The sequence below is a fragment of the Papio anubis genome, chromosome 14, assembly GCF_008728515.1.
Source record: "Papio anubis isolate 15944 chromosome 14, Panubis1.0, whole genome shotgun sequence".
Lineage (NCBI taxonomy): Eukaryota > Metazoa > Chordata > Mammalia > Primates > Cercopithecidae > Papio > Papio anubis.
In genome coordinates this window covers 59,244,572-59,265,554 of record NC_044989.1, presented here as the reverse complement: position 1 = coordinate 59,265,554, position 20,983 = coordinate 59,244,572, and the positions used below count along the sequence as shown (strand labels likewise).

The window sequence follows — 20,983 nt, the reverse complement described above, 5'->3', positions numbered from 1 at the left end:
CACACAGACTACATTTCCCAGTCTCCTTTGCAGGTGGATGGCCATGTGACTGAGTATTACCCAATGGAATGTGAGAGAAAGTGACAAAAGCATCTCTAAGCATAGCCCATAAAAATGTATCACATGATCTTTTACCCTCTCTCTTTCCCTGATCCCTGATCAAATACTAAGTTTCTAGCAAAAAGAATTGAAGGCCAGAAGGGATGATGGATCCATCAGATGCAAAGAACCTGGGTCCTTGAAGAACTATTTTGAAGACCACTTGTTAACTAACAACATCTGCACAGGACTTTATGTGAATAAGAAAATAAGCCAGTGAGAGTTTGGGGGTGTTACACTATCTAGCATAAATTACCCCAAATTATTATAATATGCATGAATTACTTTAATTTTACAAGTTATAATTCAAATATAAATCATTTAGTTGGCTTAAAATTTTTGTGGAAAGCATGTTGCTGTCTGGTTTCTGTTCCAGACTTACCATAATGCCACCTGAAATTTCTTTTGCAAATGTAAACTGACCACATAACTTTCAACCTTGAAGCACTTCACTGGCCACGCATTGCCCTTAGTATAAGATTTTAAAATTTATCATGATTCACATGGCCCTTCACAATTGCAAGAGAACCAAGTGCTTGAGGAATAAACTCAGGGGTGTGCTGTTGAAGAGAAAAGCTTCACCTCCCACTACAGAAAGGGAAGGACCCAGTTACCCTTTTGATACTGCGTGTAGCTAGAGTGTAGACTCAAACAATCTAACATTCTTATTTGAGATTTTTCAATCTTAAGGACATAAAGCGAAACAAAGAGAAAATTGAGAAACTATTCAGGGTGACAGTCATGAGAATGAAGCTGCAAGGGCACCAAATTTCCAGGACAGCAGTGGCAGTGACAAGTATAACCTAGACTGTTCCTGCAGTGGGGCCTTGGCTATGTGGCCCTGCTACCAAGCTTCCTTTAGAGCTTGCCTATTTATGAATTTTAATTTGGTTATTAGGATCCCATTGGTGCTGTGAGAATTTATAAATTCCATTTCTGCTCTAGTTAACCAATTTTAGAGTCTATTGCTTGCAAGCAAAACCTTTGAGTAATAGAATATCTTCCCCTCACCCTCAGGATTGCAAGCTCCATGGGGGCAGAAACCATGTCTGTTTTGTTCAACATTGTATCTCCATCTTCTTCCTGCTACACAGTGCCTGGTACACAGTAGAAACTGATTAGATATTTTTAAATAAATGCATGAATGAAAATACAGGCAGGCAATCAGGCAAATGTACACATCAGCATCAGCCCCCAAAGGGTGTACTATCATCACACCAGTCTAAAATCAAGAGTTCATAAGGTAGGAGGTCAGAAAATTAGGGAAGGTAGGGTTGAAGTGGAAGGGAAATGGCACCTGGGTGATGAGAGTAAGGGACTGTGGGGATGCTTTGCTGGTTAAGGGTTGTATGGAAGGAAAGCCAACTCCAACTCTCTTGCGTCCTGCTGGATAGTGGGAACAGTGCAATAACTACAGTTTTCATGTAACTACTAGCAAGTATATCTCCTTCCCAAGTTCTCCAGCAAGTGACTGCTTCCCAAGCATATGGAGCTTGGTATTGAGGAGTCAGAAAACATGGGTTCCCTCTTGAAAGGTGATTTCCCTTTTCCAACCCTCAGTATCCTGGCTCCACCTGCTTCAACTACCTGGCAGTTTGGCTTTTAGAATTGTATTAGTCCATTTTTACTCTGCTGATAAAGTCATACCTGAGACTGGGAAGGAAAGTAGGTTTAATGACTCAGTTCCATGTGGCCGGGGAGGCCTCACAATCACGGCGGAAGGCAAAGGCACTTCTCACATAGCAGTGGCAAGAGAGAATGAGAGAGAAGCGAAAGTGGAACCCCCTTTACAAAACCATCAGATCTCGTGAGATTTATTCACTATCACAAGAACAGTATGGGGAAAACCACCCCTGTGATTCGATTATCTCCCACCAGGTCCCTCCCACAGCACAGGGGAATCATGGAAATAGAATTCAAGATGAGATTTTGGTGGGGACACAGTGCCAAACCATATCAAGAATTCAACAAAATAATGCATTTCATAATGCTCTATAAATTGATAAAGCATTACACAAATGTATAGCAAGATCTTTAAGTGCACAGTTCACCTTAGGAATGGCAACAAAAATCTCAAAAGAGCACCTCAATTACTCAAGAAAGCAGAATGTCTTTCTACAACGTGGGCTGCAAATCCAGTTTAAATTGGAATGATACTTTTTCTTCCACAGGTAGAAATCACCCATTCTTGTTAGCATGGCTATTCAAGAGTAGAAATAAGTTGTTTTATGGAGGTATCACTAAGGGAATGAGGGCTGGTTCAGAATCAATTAAGAAAGGAATGCAAATGAGATTTAGATGGTGGAAAATTTTGTGGAAATCCCAGAGAAGCTTTGCATAGAGTGGGTGCAACGTGATATCATGGAGTCAACTTGAGACCTTCTGGAGAACTCCATTCCTGTTCATGTTACTCATTCCAGAACACGGCCCCTGAATTCTCTCATGAGGCATAATAACGACTGCAGACAGAAGCTATTTCTGATTAGAACTTCTCATAGAAGACAACAGGGACATTAGCCAGCATGGCAAATCCTTGTGATTCCTGCCACAGAAAGGTAAAGGAAGCACCAAGGTTGCCACCCTTGAGGATAGAGCAAGAGGCCAGCAGATATGTTGCAATTTCAATCTCTGGGAGGATTTTAAGGCCACCATTGCACATGCAAGCACATGAACCCTCCATCTGTGGCTTATGACTAAAGCTCATTTGTAGAGTTTGCTAAAGTCTATCATTGAATATGAACCTAAATTTTGACTCCTTTCAAAATGTATAAGCCCCAAGGAGAACACATATTTTATATGCCCAGGAGGATGACTAGGGAAATCTGAGTTCTAATTCAGGCTCAGCCACCAAATTAACTTGTTTAAGTACCATAACCACTATAGGGGCAAAGAGGTAATACCTTTACCTTACCCACCACAGCAGTCACAGCCAACACTCCTTTAACAAAAGATGTGTCAGCAAGAGAAAAGCATAACAAATGTATTTATCAATGTTTTATGTGAAACCAGGAGCCTTCAGAAATGCAGACGAAAAGACCCAGGGAAAACTGCATGTTTTTATGTTAAGATTGAAAGAAAACACAGATAGTTGTAGAAAACATAATCGGTTAAAAGGGTATAATCTAATGGTAATACACTAAGGCAGGAAAACCCAGCAAGGCCTGTCTGCTCCGATTCTTTCTGGCCCCTCTGTGGTAGTATTCCTTCCCTCCAGGTATAGGGCAGGATACCTGTCGCATGAGGGTCTGATGATCAACTTTCAGAGGAGGTAGGTCAGAGAGTGATCTTTCTAGGTTTTATGGTTTGCTCTGGGGGAGTAAGAGGAGTTGGAGACAGAAGAGCAGGAGAAGGTCAGAGAGACCATCTTGCTTCAGAGGCTCTCCTGTCTTCCTCAGCTCAAAAATACTCAGCATGTCAAGGTATTATATTTTTGGGGTATCATGTCCTGAGCCCCAATCCCACCCTGGAAGTTATTTTCCTCATCTGTAGGATGAGTGTGTTTAAATAGAAGAGGTAGATTTCAAAGACATTCTAGCAGTAGATTTCTTTCCTTAAGTAAACCTTTAATTTGTGTTCAATATATAAAAACACATAAGAATGGAAGCACTGCTCTGCTTGGAGCAGAGGGTAGGGACTGGGTAAAAGGCTCTCTGTAGAACAAGTGTGGAAAACATTAACCAAGCTAAGCTCACCACAGAGCTCCATGAACTTTTGTTATTTATGGAGTGAAAAGGGTCTAAAAGTCAATGAGACAATGGAGTAGGAGGAAAGTAAGAGAGGACAAAGAGCAAGTTGGGGAAGATATGTTTTGTCTCATTCATAGCTGGGCCTAATGTTGGTCTGGCTGCCACTTAAGCAAATGGTGCTCTGGAATCCTGGGTGTTGATGTACAATAAATGGCAACCTATTGGCAAGGATATAGTAGGTGAGGGTCCTGTTAACCAGTTATGGATGGTCAGGCAATCTCATAAAAGATATGCATGAAGTTATCAGAGACTTGTAAATCTCTGTGGATCATGCACTTCCCACTTCAGCCCAACCTTCAGAACTTGCAGCAGGTGCCCACTGGTTGCGAATCAGTGGCTGGGCTAGTTGAGAGTCAGTCTGTCACACCCTCTGGTCTACAGGCAAAACAGGAGGTCAGGGCAAGACAGGGGGAACTGAGTTGGATGCAGACAGCCAGAGAGCAGCCTCTTGCCATAATTCCCACATAACTCCTTCTCCTTCATGGCAGCCTCTCTCCCTCAAAAAGATGGACATTTTTATCAAACAAGAAATAAATGGGGGGAAAAAAGCCCCAAACCTCCCTTCCTAAAATTGATGGTAGGTTTGAGGACCCAGATTTAAAACTTATATCCCCAAGTTAAGCACATATCTGTCCAAACATGATGTTTCCATTCAAAAGTTTCAACCTGCTGGAGAAAGAAGTTCTTGCTTCAGAAACTCAAATGCACTGATTAAAAGTGAGTGCCACAAACACACACTCCAATATCATCAAGAGCGAGTCAGAACCCACACCAGAGTTAACAGGAAACTCGCTGGAAGACAGTCAGAGTCGCCACTGAAACAAAAGCCAGGCTCTGAATGCCAGCTCAGCAGGCAGCTCTCGCCTTTTCAATGGGACTTGCTCTTTGATGTGTGTTTTTTAACTGCAACTTTCATGTGGTGATGGAAGAAGCTAAGAGCAAGGTGGTAGCATTATGTGAAGACCAATGCTTTCAAATGCCCTTTGCCCTTCAACAGCACCTGGCAGACAAAGAAGAACCACATAGATGGGAGAAGCCTACCTGTTTTTTAAAGAATATCTGTGCTAGCAGAATCCAAAAGGGTGAGAAGGAACATGCTCTTCAATGGCAGAAAAAAATTTGGTAGGGCCACTTAGATAGATTTGGCTTAAAATAAAAGTTCATTTACAGTTTCATCTGGATCATAACCCAAATTAAAATTATTTGTATCCAATTAGCTTAAAATAAAATATCCCTATATGTGGCAAGTCTTTAACACATTTATTTTCAGTAGTGAGAGAACGAAGCAGCAGATAGGACCTGAACCCTTCAGAGACTATACAGGTGTGTCTTGTTTTGCGTAACACACACATTCCTGGAAAAGCTGAGTGGAAGTGAAACAATATTTTTACACACAATGTGTCTGCTATTTTAAAAGCATGTCACTGATAAAACCAACGATCTCTGTTTTTTGACTGTAAACAGAGCTTTTTATACCTCTGGGTTTGCCTAATGAGGTTGATTTAACTTGAAAGATTTGAGCCCCTTGTTTGGGGCAGTCTTACAGCAGCACGTTCCTATAGGAAACCTTTAGAAGCTGTTCTGAGTCGGATGACCCAAAAAAGGCCACAGAAGAGTCTGAAATGTATCTATATCCTTGGGTAGCTACAGGCAACTAGGCTTCCATAGCTGCTACGCTGAAGTACATATTAGGTGATCTCTCAAAGAACTGGGATGAGGGCAGGCTGTTCTCAGAAACTGGAAGATAGGGAGAAGTATTATGGGTAGGGCACGTCCATGGTGTGGGAGGGGAGGTCATCCAGGTTCATGTTTCCAGGTACCCCATGCAGCACTGAAAGTCAAGGGTTCAGAGGGTGGTAGCCAAGTGTGGCCAAATTGTCTGGCCTGAGGAAAGCACAGGCAGAGCCAAGAGCCTTTCCATACCTGCAGGGGCACCAACTGGAAACTGCCTGTTCAGAGCCTGGCTGGGAGGAAGGCTGACCAAGAAGCAGGAAGAAGATAAGGGAAGGAGAAGAAAAGGAAGTGTAGGAGAAGAGGTGGGAATAAAGGCTAGAGGGGCACGTGTGTGGCTGACAGCATGATTTTATTTAATTGGTTTAAAGGATTAGTTGCATGTAAAATCATTAACAAAGTCTAAGATGCTAGTATCTACCCATGTACCCTGCACCATACCTTATCTCTTGAGGCTTAATGGATGTATTTTCAGAACAAATAAAAGAAGGCAGCAAAGTGAGTCACCAAGAGGTGTTGTTTGAAAGTTTAAAAAATGTATTTATTTTCTCCATTTATTACAATTTTCATTAAGTCATTGCTGATGAATGTATGTTGCTGTTTTAAGAGATAATAGCAATGATAATAGCAACATGCTCCATGAGGCCCCATGATGGTATCAACCCCATTATATTACAGCAGTTATCAGAACTCTCACTCTTGGAGAACAGAAAAAGGTGTTTCCTGCCCAGGTCCCCATCTATCCCCACAAGCTCCATTGGCCCCACAGGCAGAATGACTAGATTTTCTCCATGCTGTCATTGCCTCAAACCCAGACACCAGCTGCTTTTACACCTGGAGTGTCCGTTCCCTCCTGTTTGCCTCTGGGCAACTTTGACTTCACCTCTGCAATGCAGCTCAGTTTTCACCTTTCCTAGGCAGCCATCTGTGATGGTTAATATTGAGTGCCAACTTGATTGGATTGAACGCTGCACAGTACTGTTCCTGGGTGTGTCTGTGAGGGTGTTGCCAAAAGAGATTAACATTTGAGTCAGTGGACTGGGAGAGGCAGACCCACCCTCAATCTGGGGGGATGAGGGGTGGGGGTGCAATCTAATTGACTGCCAGTGCAGCTAGAATAAAGCACGCAGAAGAATGTGGAAGGACTAGACTTGCTGAGTCTTCTGGCCTCCATCTTTCTCCCATGCTGGATGCTTCCTGTCCTCAAACATCGGACTCTAAATTCTTCAGCTTTTGGACTCTTGGACTTAACACCAGTGATTTGCCAGGGGCTCTTGGGCCTTCAGCCACAGAGTAAAGGCTGCACAATGGGCTTCCCTACTTTTGAGGTTTGGGGACTGGCTTCCTGGCTCCTCAGCTTGCAGACAGCCTGTTGTGGATGTCACCATGTGATCATGTGAGTCAGAGATCCTACTAAAGTCGTCTTCTTCATATATTCATCTATCCTGTTCTGTCCCTTTAGAGAACCCTGACTAATACGCCATCCTATCGTAGCATTCACCAGGTGGAATTGCAACTTTCTGTTTAGCTGTTCATGCCCGGCCAGCCTGTAAGCACGCTGAAGGCAGGAAGTGGACCTTGCTTCTGTAGTCCCAGTACCTGACATAGTGCCAGGCATGTACTCACTTGCTATTCCTCAAAACACAGAGCCACAGAGGAGCCAGCAGCATGCTCCTCCAGCACATCCCTGTGCTGCCCTGCAGAGGCACTTCCTGACCCAAGCTCACACTTTTTTATGCTCCAAAAGCATCTCGTCTAGCTGTATGGCAGGTTTTTCCATCTTTTTTCATATGTTTTATAGGCTATAATCTGAGAAAGGTAGCGCTAAGTGGTATAGAAAACTGGCCAATGCCCACATAAACAAAGTATCTGCACGAGCTTTAAGTAAAGTTACAAAAAAATTGGAGAGTTAGTTTCTTGTGGTTTGAGTTAGGACAACAGGGGACAGCCTCACTTTATGTTGAGTACATACATGTGAAATATTTATTTTGTGTATTAGTTTGGGTTCTCTGAGATGCAGATGCCAGGAAGGGATTAAATGTGTGAGAGATTTAATGAGGAAATGCCTGTCAAGGCTGAAGGGGAGAGAGCTGGAGAAGGCAGAGCGAGCCTTCAGACCGTGCCATAAGTCTGACCTTGTGAAACAGAGGGGGAAAGAAGGAAGGCTGGATAGAAAGAATCTCCACTGCAACACAGATACAAGAAAGATCCAGCCAGGCCGATGGTGAGTCTCTCTATTCCCCCTCACCCCATTTCTGTCTCTGTCTCTTTCCTTGAATCTGTGTTTGAAATTTTAGATTGTTTATGACCTCAAGAAGTAGGCATTGTTATTATTAAAGCCACCATTAAGTACAGAAGCACTCTGTTTCAAAAGCCATCACAAAGGAAATAAATATCTCATTCTGCCATAAGACTCAATCTTGAGTCTTAACAGGATCTCAAAATGGGTTGAGTGAGAAATAAAAGCCACTAACATTCATTGAGTAGTTACAGGTATCACGTTCTGTCCTAAGTTCTCCACATGACTTAACTCACTCGCTCCTCACAATAATTCTGTCAGATAGGTACTAAACTGCCGCCATTTAAAGATAAAAAACTGAAGCCTAGATTGTTTAAATTACTTGTTCATCATCACAAAACTAGTGACTGGCAGAGGACCATTCAAAATCAGCCCACACTCATAACTACCACATTTGATAATAACCCGAGTAACCCAGCCTGGTATATGACAGAGGCAGCTATGCACCACAATTTCTGTTCCTCCTTCCGCACTTTGGAGTTGTTGTTGGGAAGTAGATTTCTCAGCTTCCCACCTCAACTCCTGCATGGTTTTATGACTCATGTTTGCCAACAGAGTGTGAAAGAAAGTGATTGTGCCACTTCTGGGCCAGGGCCTCAAGAAGACAGTGCAGATTCCCCATGGGAACTTCCCTTTCTGTCACCTGAAGCCACTGATGCATTGTGACCTTGGAAACCACATGTTGCTGATGGCAGAGCTTCTGTCAGTTGGGGTCTTTGAATGTCTTCGTGGAACAGGAATGCCCTCTACTGACTTGAAACCAATTTGGCCCCTCTGTTTTATTGGGTTTAAGTCAATATAATTGGGGGAATCTCTGTGTTAGAGCAGTTACCCTTCTGGCCTAAGAAGGTAGAAAGATATCTTGCTACAAGAGTGTGAAGTAATTGGCTTAAGGTCACAGGAAGTAGTAATGGTAGAGGTAGGAATAAAATGTACAACTAGCTGATGGGGAAGCTCTTGTTCTTGGCATTGCACTGAGAAGGGGCAGTTGGTGTGAGGGAGAGAACCAGGAGAGTCTCAGAAGGCCTGGAAGAAACCCACTCCATCTCATTGCAGTCTCTGAGGAGCTAGTCTACAAAGCGAGACCCAGAAGACTTAGTCCCAAGACTCAACTCAAGTGTTGATGAGGAGAATGTGTCCATCACACTGAAGGAGAACCCAGGTACCACTGTGACATGCAAGGCTCAGAAAGTTGGCCTAAAATAGGAAAGCACCAAGAACCATTCTATGGGCATGACAGATTGTCAGAGCCTGTCTAAGCAGGAGGAGAGACTTCCACAACAGGAAGAAAAATAGGAGCCAAATAAAAAGCCCATCCAACTAGGCATTTGTGGCTGGCATGAGGAAAACCCCATAGTTTGATGTGTATAAGGACATACAGAGACTCAACAATGCACCATAGGGTCCCCAAACTTATTTCAAACCCAAACAGTGAATCTACCAGGAAAAACTGGATATTCTCTCTGTTTAATTACCATCCTCTGGCTAAAGGGCACTAAAATGCGGAGGCTGTTTTGTTAGCTGAAAGTAGTCAATGCATTGTTAACAACAGATATTTAAAATACCGGGCATCTCTGAACACAAATTTCCTTTGGGCCTCTATGGTTTCCATCCATGGTCTTAAGGAAGCTCCCCCTGATGTATGTAGAGTGAGCCCTAAGCCCTGTGAAACAACTAGGCCTTTCTGTGCTAAGGGTTCAAGGTTACAAACCTGTCCCTATTGTGGACCCTATCCAAACACAGCATCTTCATGGAACCCCAGGGTAAGGGAAGTACAATATAATATGTTTTTTTTCCAGGAGACAAAGGGTGCAAACTCTCCAAAAGTACCCTGCCTACTGAGTGTACATCGTGCATTCTAAAAACACATAAGTGCTCTTCTGCCTTCACGAAGAAGGTAAAAGCAAGAAAGTGGATTAAATGGACAAACAACAGCCTACTTCATATTTGGATATTATATTGTCTTCAGTGAAGTGTTTCTAATGTTCTTGAGACTTACAAATAATAAAAAGGGTATCCCCTCCATTGAAATCCAAGTAAATACACTGTAATTGGTTTAGAGTGCCTTTAATACTAGTGTTCTCACGTTTTAAAACTCTTTATTCCAAGTTTCAATAACATGTTCTTGAAAGATAGACTCTCTAAGTATTTCTTTGTCCTTAGGAAGACACTCAAATCACTTTTCTAAACTGATGGTCTGGCATCCTTCCAAAACTGATTTAGAAGTTATGGCTCACACCCCATGTCTGAATCTTCTAACCTTGGCACATTCCTAAGTCCTATGAATAGGGTTGGCAGTTGGGAAGGCTGGCTATAAAAAGAGAGAGAGCTGCATGTATCTAGCTCTGTTTAGCAAATTTTGCTTTCATGAAAATCCTAGAGAGTCAAGAAGACATTGCCAAGATACCTACAAGAACTCAGTAACCTGTTGGACTATTCCATATGCCATATCACACTCAAAATCACTTAAATTTGTCTAGTGTTTTGTAGTTTGCAAAACATTTTCATATTTATTACCTCATTTGATCAATATAATGGTCCTGTGAAAATATACAGGGTAAATATTATCCCCACTTGAAAGATAAAGATACTGAGGCACAGGGGGAGTTACGCTGAACAGTACCCAGCTGATTAATGACTGATCTGGGAAAAACACTTGGTCTCCAGCCAGTGAGTTTGATTATCCTTCCACTGTACCACTCTGCCTCCTCAGAAGCCTTTAGCTCCAGTTCATCAGTTTCCAATCTGCTTCTAATGATGGCTAGACTGTTCATAGTGCTGGTCATAGCAGGCCAAAGAGAAGAAATTTGCTACTGTGAGGAATGCCACCTCCAAGTAGAATTTAAGTTAGTATTGGCAGAGCTATCGGTAGAGAAAAAAAGCCCCTTTATCCACAGTATCTTAGAACTCCAGTGCAAGCGCTCATCATTTTCACTAATGTGCAATTTCTCTCAAAGCTCTTTGGAGTTAGGAACTTGCTTTGCCTACTGTGAGAAAGGCATCCACCAAGCTAAATTGGGCCCTCAGGCATGCACCCAGCTTTATCAGAAGCCAATACTGTTTAGATGGAGTCCTTCCATGCACATCTCCCAGGACGGTTTTAGACAGCCTATGAGTATACTTTATTTCCTTTAAAACAAGTAACCTAGAAAATGAAATAACACATATTAGATTAAGCTCTGTCCCATTTGGCTAATTCACAAGTTAATGGAAGGTCTCTTTCGGTCACTGGTATTGGCAGAGACACATTTAGTAAACTCTCGTGGGAACCTCACATAGGTACCGTAGCAGCTCTTATCCATAAATTAAGAATGGCATTTAAAGGCAGCTTTTTCCTCTCTAGGAGGGTGCCATTCAGGTTTCTTTTGACAAAAGCCTGCTCACCAAACTTCCCAAACAATACAAAGAATGAGTGGGGTGGGAGGGGAAGCAAAAGAGAGAGAAAAAGAGAGAACGAGAGGGAAAGAGAGAGATAGAGACCTTATAAATGGATATGACACAGGGTGGAAAGAGAAGAATGAGCCAAATCACTAACAAATATACTGAGGGGGCCACTATGCATGAAATTTATGGGCAACTAACAATTAATTTTACCTCTTTGAACCATGTTCAAAGAGGGTGTAGCACTAGCCTGCTTATATTGAGGATTTAATGCAGAATGCTGATTTATAATTGTTCTGTGAAATGATTACTTTGAAAATAGAGTAAGTGATACAAAATGAAGCATGACTGTTTCTTGACTTTAACCCTAGTTCCCATATTCCAGTAAAAATATCCAGAATCAAATCATTTCCTGAAAACACATTCTATCTAATTGGTTCTGTGATCATCTATTTTGTCAGAGTTGATGAAGGTACTCCACCTGCCTGCCACTTTTCCAGGAGTGAGTCCTCTTCTAATGAAGGATAAAGAAATGCAATGACCTCCTCACCTCTTTCCAAATGTATCTTGAGCCTACCTACCATGATGGCAAGACTCTTCATATTATAAACAGTTTAGTTATTTTATTTTATATTTCTATAATTATATATAAGTGGAAGAGGTCTGTAGATTTTTAAATCTTATATTACTATCTTTCTTGTTTTTTTGGTATCAGAGTGATACTAACATCATAAAATGAATTAGGCAGTTTTCAATATTTGTCTATATTTAGGAATAATTTAAAATTAATTGGTCTTTGAAGATCCCAGGATTTGCTTTGTTTTAGAGGTAATATTTTTAACACTTTAACCACTTTTGATATCTTATTTAAAAGTTACCTAACTTTGTCATTGGATACCATGTCAGTTATTTCTTTCCAATTATTGTCAGATAATTTTGTCAATTTATATTTTTCCAAAATATTTTCATTTCACTGAGGTTTCAAACATACTGGAACATAAGGACACAATTATCTTATAATTTTTATTATCCTTGAATCTACTCTAAAACTCATGCTCCCATTTCTAATTTTGTTTTTGGTATCCCCTCCCTTTATTGTTATTGGCAAGGTTTCATCAATTAATAAAATAACTGATAAATAAATAAGTTAATAACATTATTATATATTACACATACCACATATTATCAATACAAATATATAATATATAATTTATATGATAAATATGATTAAAGTGAAATTTTAAATAAAATAGATTTTCCTTATACCCAGAGATTGATTCATCACTTTTACTCTCTTTACATTTCTCATTTCTGTTTCTATCTTTAGTACTTTCTTCCTGGTTATTTTATGTTTATTTACATTTTGAGAGTTTTACTTTTAATTCATTTGTAGTTATCCTTTCTTTATTCCCCGAAAGAAATAAAATATTTAAGGCTATTACTTCACCTCTGAATATAGCATTGGCTGAGTCTCATAGTTTTGATATGTAGCATTCTCATGTTTACTGCTTATTATATATTATTTATTGCACACATTTTATTATATATTGTTTGTTGCATCCATTATTCCTCATGCCCTTTGAACAATACATTAGCTAAAGTACTCTGAAAAGATGCAATAATCTCTTTAAAATACTGTATAATAACCAGAAGAGAAAAATAACTTGATTTATTCATAAGAACTTTAGTTACATCTAAGAGGGCACTTTTCACTATTAACTATTACATATTAGCATCTAAGTTTTTAGTCAGGTAGTTTTCAGCTCTGCCTAAATATACATTGGTGCATATTCTACTTTGATTTCCTGAAGTCAGGGATCAAGTCCTGAAGTACAGAAATTAAGACACTGAAGACTTCAAAGGGTTAGGCACAGTGGCTCACACCTGTAATCCTCACACTTTGGGAGGCTGAGGCAGGAGGATCACATGAGCTTGAGAGTTCAAGACCAGCCTGGACGGCAGAGTGAGACCCTTCTATCTCTCCAAAAAATTAAAAAAATTAGCTGGGTGTGATGGCATGTTCCTGTGGTCCCAGTTACTCAGGATGCTAAGGCAGGAGGATTTTTTGAGCCCAGAAGGTTGAGGTTGCAGTGAGCTAAGATCATGCCATTGCACCCCAGCCTGGGCAACAGAGCAAGACCTTGTCTCAAAAAATTAAAAAACAAACAAACAAACAAACAAACAAAAACCCTCAAAGAGAATGTTCGATGTGTAAAACTACTAATGGAAACAAAAAATAATGTATCAAATGTATCAATACTTTTCACATATTTTTCAATAAAGTTGTCTTCAATAGAAGTTCTATGGAGAAGAGCAACAGAAAAAAAGAGAAAGGAACCACGAAATGAAGGTCTCTGTTTCCTGTGGCCAGTTATGCAAAATGATAGACATTGCTTCAAAATAGGTTGTTAAAAAACAGGTGCATTCCTATGCTTTTTTAAAATTTTATTTTCCACCTTCTTTCCTCCCTTCTTTCACTTCTTTTCTTCCTTTTCCTTCATCTCTCCATCCCTTCTGCCCTCCTTCAATAGTGCTCACAAACCACTCTTTAGTGACAAGAGCTGACACTCTTTTATTGGACTTGGGGTCTGATTTATGTAAAAGAATCAGCAGTGCCCACCTTTTACTCACAATCTGCTACTATTCTAGTCAGAAATTGTCTCTGTTATTCCATGGGTAGAATGGAATTTCTCTTTTTCTCCACATAAATTCCCTATCTTCACAGCACAGTCACAATCCAACTGGAAAGCAGGTTATCCTCTTTCCATCTCTCTTTGAGTTGATTGCTATAAAATACGAAACATTAGTACAAAACATTTAAACTGCTTTAGAAACCTTGAAAGAAATATTAAACAATTAGTTAAAAATAATTGCTTAATTGCAACGTGTCAGGGAATCAAATGGCACTAGGCACAAAAGTAACTGCTTAGGAATAGAACCCCTGTGAAAGCCAAGCAGAGGCTGGGTATAAAGTGGGAAGCAGATGGCATAGCCACTTCAGCCATGCACCTGTAACATGTTCAGAGCCTCTCAGGGCAGGCCACGGAGGAGAGTAATGAACCCCATTTTACAAATGGAGACTATGAACATTAGACAGAGAAAATGGCTTTCCCAAAAGTCAGAGCCCTGATTCATGTCCAGGTCTTCAGTTCCCCAAACAGCCCTACCACATCACAGTTGCACCCTGCTGCCTTCTAAGGGTCTACTCCAACAGAAAAGATCAAACCACCATCCCCTCATGCAGATGCACTTCTCTGCCTGTAGACTTTTGGACTGATGAACTGCTCTCTCCTCACTTTGTTCTGTGTGTCTTAATTCCACACATTCTTCAGGGAGGAGGCTGAGTCTCACCTCTGCCACCAATCTTTCCCTAGAACTTCATCCTTTTATATTCTTCCCTCATTGTGCCTGGGGCACTCAACTAGCAAGGAACCGCAAATGCGGATTTGACTTATGATTGACTGTAAGCTGGTTCAGGGCAGGAGCTGTAGGTTCCTTGCAGAGCATAGGACCAGTGTGTCAAAGGAGTGGTATACCACAAATCTCAGATGATTTTAATTATTGAAGAGGACCTTGTGAGAAGAAAAGAGAATATGAAAAGTCAGAGAAACCAAGAAGCCACTGAGCTTCACTAACTACACTCTGTCAACTGAGACAGCCTATCACATAGGAATGCTGAGGAAAATGTTCAGGGGCAAATATTCTAAGACACTATCTTAAGAATTCACTGTCAATAAACCATTCTCTCTGTAAAACTCTAACACTTATACTTGCATCTTTATCCCACACAAATATATTGCCTAATGTCAACAAAACTTTCCCTAAATGATTATTCCCAAGCAATTAGTAGTTTCCTATTAACTGGTTGGATTTTGAGAATTTAGTCTGGAAATTTTATTAGGATCTGAAATTTTCTTTCGGGTGATTTTTTTTCCACCACGCCCTGAATTTTCCAATTTTATGTAGCTATTTAAATCAATATTTCAATGCTTATGTAATATTTAAGGACTGCATCATTCTTCTACTTTTTCCCATAAAACAGTAACTCTCTATCATACTTTTAAAGTATCTAAAATACATATTAGTTGTATGGGGTATCCAACTTATTTCCTTTCTTGCTGAATAAAAGAAGAAAGTTTTCACCACTTTTCTAAAAACTGCAATTGCCACATAGCCATGACTAAATGTGCCACAAATTTACACAACACTTAGAGAGCCTGTCCTATGTCTGCCTTCCCAATCTGCCCCAACCCTTATTTTCCTGTTATATGAAACACATTTGTTTTGAAGAACTTCCGACATCTCTGTAGTTTGTATTGTCCTTCTTCCATGTCTGTGTATTGTTCACAGGCAGGGAATCTAATTCCCTAGGAAGCATATTATCTGAAACTTACAATCGGTATATGCCACAATGCTTAATTTTTTTCTAAATTTCCTCCCATCCTCTTTGTCAATACTTATTTTTAAAAGACATTATTGCCTTCCAGCTGTCCAGATTTTCTTCTCATTTCTCTCTTAAAAACTGACTTAAAGCAGGAAGTCAATATCTCAGCCATCATTAATTTCACACCCTTCCCTTACTTATTCAGTAGTCTTTTTCTCTTGAGGATCACTTTTTTTCCCTGATACATTTATAAAAGACCTCCTTACTCCATTTAACCTCTTTTACTAGCAATATCTTATTGCTCACTTTTGCACTCCTTATCTTTTCCTTAGTAACTTTAAGTTGTTGTGTCTAGTTTTATATAGTTCTTGCCATATAGTCTCCACTCTCAGGGCAATTGTCCTGTTACACACGGATCTTGAGGAGCCACGGTGGACAACAGACTGTCTTTTCACTAGATTCCTAGAGGGAGAAGGGCCCTGCAGTCCCTGTGTTCTGCCCAGTTCTCTCACTTTGACAGTGCAATAGAGGCTTTTACACTTTAATTATATTGTTTTAGTTTACTTCACACCTATCTACAATTGCCAATCTTAATACTTACTCCCCTTGTATCATCCATATTAGATTTCCTTCCAATCTCATGTCTTCCAGTGAGGAATAGTACTTTGTAGTGTCGTTATCAATGATCACATTTCTAAATACGCTGTGGGCGGGATGGACATGATTTACTCTATTATGCCCAGGTCATTTGCGTACTGTTAAGTGATTTTCATGCTGGCAGATCCTAGAACTGGGTTTAAGAGACTTCCCACATTTCTCTCTTAATCACAAGGTGTAGCTTATTTTCACTCCCTATAAAATTATCCTTTATTTTCCTCTCTCACACCATTCTCTCCCACTGGAAATAATACATACTAACAAAAGTATATCCTTGCAAGATAGTCTCTACCTTATGAGCTAATGTTCTCTTTGGCATAATTCATCATCCTCTCTGATTTTTCGGAGCTGGTGACAATGGTGACGCCCCTAATATCTGAACGATGTCCTTCATAAATATTTTGCTGAGTGATTGATAGCTCCTCTAGTTATTTTTCTCACACCTCTTCCCCTCAGCATATAACAGATGGGATTCCATCATCAGAAGCAGATGTTGTGGAAAGAGTATCAGGGGCCCAGAAGCCCTAATTCTAGCCCCAGTTCTTCCATTAACTACCTCCACTGCCTCCACAAAACACTTAACCTCTCTGGGCCTCCATTTCCGTGTCTGTAAATTGAAGTTGAAAACTCTTCTTCATGGGGTATGAAGGTGATCGGAAAAGATATATACAGAAAGTGTTTCCTACTATAAAGTAGTTTGATACTTGAATTTTTGATATCTCTTTGCCAAATTGTGCTAACTTTTTATAATCAAATTAAATATGCATTATTTCTGTTTTACCCTTATCCCTTATTAGCTTTTCATAACAATAAGCAAATAAACACACTTTTAGGAAGGTCAGTTACAATGCGAGAAATTCCTAATGGTGAATTTTCGGTTGCTAAACAAAAGGATAATTTTAACCACTCCCACCTCAGTCTCAAACCATGTCTCATTAGCAACCACATTCTCTCCGTAAGTTAGGAGAGGCCCTGCAGGGAGAAGGAGAGCTCTTGTTTGATTTTTGACTGGGCTTCATTCATTGAAGTAAGGTGTCAGGGCTGCCTATGGATCTGGAAAGCATTTTGGAAGTAAGAAGCAGACAAATGTAAATCTTTTAAACCCCTATGATAAGCAAACTCTCCTCAGTTCAACATATAAATATAAACACTAAATCAAATCAGATGCTTATACATTTTTTAATCCTATCATAAAACATTTTGTTTTGACAGCTTGGTAATGTAAAGTAGAAACACCGACAGCCAAAAGAATCAGCTTCTTTGCCTGCCTACTACCTGAAAGTCTAGTCTTTCCTGTATATAAATAGGAAAAAAAAAAAAATGTATGTTTATGTAAAGGGAAACACTGATTTACTAGAACTGATTGCTTCATAGTCTAATTACTTTTCAACTGGCTGTTCCAAATTAAGATGTCATTGATGGCTTTTGGTGGTATATTTCATTTTAAGCAAATTTATTCTATAATAGAGAACATCATAATGGGAAGCAGAGTTCCTACTCTTCCCTCCTCTTTGTAGCCTGATATCTTGACAAGTAAATTAAATTTAGCAGTTAAAATGCTTACATTAGTAATTTTATTAAGTTAATTAAAGAATCTCTCTTTCTGAATTTTAACTACCTTCCTTTCAGAACCATGTTGATTTCTTTTTTCTTTTTTTAATTTCATGTGTTTAGGGGCTGTGATACATTCTAGGACCAATCAACAACTCTATCAGTATTGTATTCCTGTGGCCGAGATGCTATCAAGCAAATCAAGGAAAGAGCAGAAATAGCCTAAAAGTCTTTCAAAGAGATGGTCTGTTTCCTCTCACAGAAGAACTGGGGTTTTAATATTGTCTTTTAAAAAAAAAAAAAAAAAGAGGAAAAAGAGGGTGGAGGAAAAAAAGGAAAAGGAAAATATACTTTTGAGAATATCTACCTTTTTTTTGTAAATGGCAGAACTACTGACTAGTGTCGCCATACCTACAGAATAAATTATAAGTAGTTCAAGTAGGTTCAGTGATAGATGGAAAGAGAAAAAAACCCAACCCTTTTTCTTATTCAGTAATACAAGTATGCAAGTAGTACTGAGCAAGATACTGAAATTGGCAAAGCTCATGTTAAATGAAATCTTGGGCCCTCTCCAGGGAGTGGCGTTTTAAAATAACCTGAATATTTGTAAGAGACTTAGGGTGAAAACGAGTTGTCTCGTGGCCCGTTGCCTGTTTCTTGTGGGAGGTGTTCTTCAACTCAGGAATTATGGAAAGTATTTTTAGAGCTGGAAGGGAGCAGAGAGGAAGTTTTATCTTATCCTTTCATTTTAAAGATGAGGAAACTGAGGGCCAGTGATTAACATTGCTGCCACCACCAATAATAATACTAGCAGCTGTAACCATGGTGGCTAATATTTGTTGAGCTTAGTACTGTGAAGCGTTGCATACAACATTTCATTGAAAAAAAAAAAAACCCACAAGGGAGATTCTTCTAATGTCCCAACATTAGAAGATACAGGAAACAATGCCTGAAGAAGGTTAAATAACCTGTGCAAAACCTGTGACTCCCTAGTCCCATATCCCTAATTAGTGCGCATCATTAATTTAGATGAATGACTTGGGGTCCTGCAACTAGTTAGTGATTCCTCCAAGGCTAAAGCTGAGGGCAGCTCCTTCTTAGCTCTGTACTTTATAAAACTAGGCAATATGAAAAGAACTGGAAAACCAGTGGTCAAGCAGAAGCTTGGGCATTGAGAAGACACTATGATTTCTTTTAAAAAGAATCCCATTGCCAGAGTACCCAGTGAGATGGTTGCTTTGTGGGTGAAACCTTATCAAAGGCTGCACCCATGTGTTCAGACCTGAAGTGACATTTCATTGAAAATTGGGGGATTCTATCCTTTACTCATTCATTGAAGAAATAAAGGAAAGCCAAAAATACAGTCCATGGCAATTACTATTAATACCTCCCATCATCTCTCATTTTCTAATACCCTGCTTTTCTGAATAGCTCACTCTGTGAGCTCACATGCTCACTGTTCAAACTCCATCATCTCTCCCCAAATCATTCCCATCATCTCCTAGAATTCTCATACCACATCCTCACTCACTGGAGTCTCTCCACACTTACACCTCAGGTATCAGTCACCCCACCCCCATTCTGCCTTTTTATTCTGGAGGATTGAATGCCTTTCATTGCTACATTCCAAACTCACTGCTTTCCTCATGAGAGTAGGTCACCATGGCTTTTGTTCCTTCTATTCTTTCCCAGTTCTTCAGATTCTGTTTCATACAAGTCCCAGAATGAATCTGGCAACTCATAGGCCCTTCCAGGCAGGACAGAAAAGATGAAGCCAGAAATGATTTAATAGGCCAGAGGAGAGAAACAACTGAGACTGAGGTATTAACTGCATGTGTAAATATATATATATATGCACACACATTGTATGTGTGTATGTGTATGTATAAACACACACACATGCACATATTCATTTTTCCGTCTTTTCATACTGAAAAAGGCTAAGATGGCATGTACCTAATCCAGATGATCTTTTTATATTCTGGGAAGCCCAATCCACTTTCTTTATATTTTGTCTTCAAACATCAAGATAAAAAGGATTTAAAAGCTTTATTGCCTTTTGCTCCTTATTTGATCCTTTGTAATCAGGAGGTAGGTTTTCAAGATGGTGCACCAGAATTTCTGAAGCACAATAAATTATCAAATGTTCTCATGGATGCTTTTTGTGGAGGATGTTTCTTTTACTAAGCAAGCCCAGTCCTCCAAAATAGCGTTTGTAGAAAGAATCTAGCATTCTGCAATATTTCTATAATTGATAGCTAGACAGATAGGCCCAGGATAGCCTGGATCATTCAGCTTTTTTTGTTGATTATATAAAATATCCTCCATCCTCTGACCTTTACCTGAGAAAGACTGCTACTTTAAGGCCATATGAACATTTTCTATATATCTGGCCATAAAGAAAAGATATTTTCATACAAAATTTACCTTTTACTTGCTTCATATCCTGCCATTCACATTGCAGCTACTCTTGGGTGAAGATCTTTTTCAATTATTTTGGGAAGCTCATTGTTTTTTAATGTAGAGTTCAAGTCCTGTAGTGAAATCTGTTTCATATTTGTAATCAGTTTTCAGCTCCTGGACGAAGCCCAAATTGGTAAGTCCCTGTAAGTGAAAAAGAAAAAAAAAAAAAAAAAACAGAATGTAGTTATGCAACCTGAGTTTATAGACGATGAGAGAAGATAACTCAAAGAAGCACTGGCAAAAATAAACATTATGTCCTCTTCTTCCATCCCAGACATTCTGGCTCAGACTTCAACCTGGATAGTGATCAATTAAATGTATAGAACCACAAAAGAGCCATCTGGATCCTGAAACTGTGTGGCAAAATCTCTATTATTTGTCACGTAAAAGGAAGAATATGTGATTTTGAAATAAAACACCAAAGAAAGATGTACTGAGTTTAATGCAGGAGTAGATGTAGCTGGCCACAGTTGTGAAAGATTTGATCAGCTTCTTCTTACTTGTCCTTCACCCTGGAGGTTTCTGAAGAGGCCTGAATATCTGGCTTAAAGTGAGTGATGCTACTTGAAATGAAAAGCAAGGAGACTGCAAATCACTCTTCTGCACAGGCTTGGAATAAGCTATGGCACGGCTGATGGACAGATTCAGGTATTTAAGTGAGTGTGATTTCTA

The 20,983-nt window shown here is 39.7% G+C and overlaps 1 long non-coding RNA gene across 1 annotated transcript in view; it reads right to left on the bottom strand.

Moving 5' to 3' along the window:
* The window catches only part of LOC103876972, a 202,718-nt gene that overhangs the window by 161,566 nt on the left and 20,169 nt on the right, over positions 1–20,983 (bottom strand). Inside the window, exon 2 of the long non-coding RNA XR_002516659.2 lies at positions 20,276–20,452. This is a non-coding gene — a long non-coding RNA (uncharacterized LOC103876972). The remainder of the gene's footprint in view (positions 1–20,275; positions 20,453–20,983) is intronic.